Raw genomic sequence first — 1,387 nt, forward strand, 5'->3', positions numbered from 1 at the left:
TTTCAATTGTAATTTGATGTTAAAAAGAATCATTTTGCCAAGTTTCCTTTGACTCATTCAAAAGATCTGAAACAGATCTTCATGAAGTGAAGGTCCGTGTAAGGTCAACACGACTTTGACTTTGAGATCTGTTTATGTGTTGTGTTTGTAGGTTACCTAAGCACCTCTCCCTGATGAAAAGCCTAAAATAATCTCCAAGGAAAAAGAAAGAGGACGGAATCCAATATCAAGAGACTGTTTACTGAAGCCAATTTTCTTTAGCAGCAGCTTTACAATAAAAATAAAAGATATTTTTAAATGTATAAGTCCGGAAGCCTGGGTATAAAAACCAGACTGACATCGCTCTATAAAAATATCAAGCTGTAGCCTCTGCAAACTGCGTAGGTCATAGATGTGTCGATTAACCTCAGTTTAAGGGCTTATACCTGGTACTATTTTCGGAAGTTAATAGCTACCCTCGGGCGTTTTAAACTTATGTATATCGTTGAGTGGGATTTTCCTGTGATATGTGCCCTAATATTTCAGAAAATTCTAATTAGCAGCTGAGGACCATTCCATCCTGTCACCACATAACCTCACGCTGCTGCTGTAACTTTATTTCTTCAAATACGACAGAGGGAGGCTCCAACAAGTTCTGAAGGTGCTTTTGATAATTATATAGCCCCGGGGATGAAATTGCATTTGCTCTCATTTCTGTAAGATATAGCTCTATCCAGACAATTAGCATGCTCAATGTAGAACCAAAACAAAGTTGGTTTGCTTGTATATTTTGGGAGAGTAGTGTCTCAAAATAAGCCCCTAAAACGCCTCCCACCTTCTTATGGGATCCAGGTTTTCTTCCAAGAAACTGGAAGCAGGGCCCTTTACTTGGAATTCATGGGAATTCAATGAATACTTAGAATTTATTATGAGTAACCAGTAAACTCATTTTGTGGTGCAAATTCCTTCAATCCTAACCAATTCTCACTCATGTGCATAGAAAATTCCGTGTTTTAACATATATTGCATTCGGGTGAGTTGTGCTTTTTTTGCATGTTTTTCCTTTTCCTTCCTTATCTAACTTTCTATGACTGTAGAGGACTGTTTTGAAGCTATTTAATTATCGTTGTTGTTTTTCAGTCCTTAGAAGTTTAATGAGAAAAATTGTATGAATATATACACGTTCATGCAAACATACCTCCTTCCTGCCTACAAGAGTGCCAGGTAACATCCAAGGTTATTGACCCCAAGCAACTGACGTAGGATTGAAACGGAGCAGGACCCTATGATCCCTGCCCCCCATGTCCTCTGCCTGCCTTCTGTTTGTGGAACAACTTTAGCCAAAGAATAAGTTTAAGCAGAGAAGTGAGAAGATGCAGAAACAAAGGAAAACAGTCAAAGGAGACCA

The sequence above is a fragment of the Physeter macrocephalus genome, chromosome 11 (genome assembly GCF_002837175.3).
Source record: "Physeter macrocephalus isolate SW-GA chromosome 11, ASM283717v5, whole genome shotgun sequence".
Taxonomy (NCBI): domain Eukaryota; kingdom Metazoa; phylum Chordata; class Mammalia; order Artiodactyla; family Physeteridae; genus Physeter; species Physeter macrocephalus.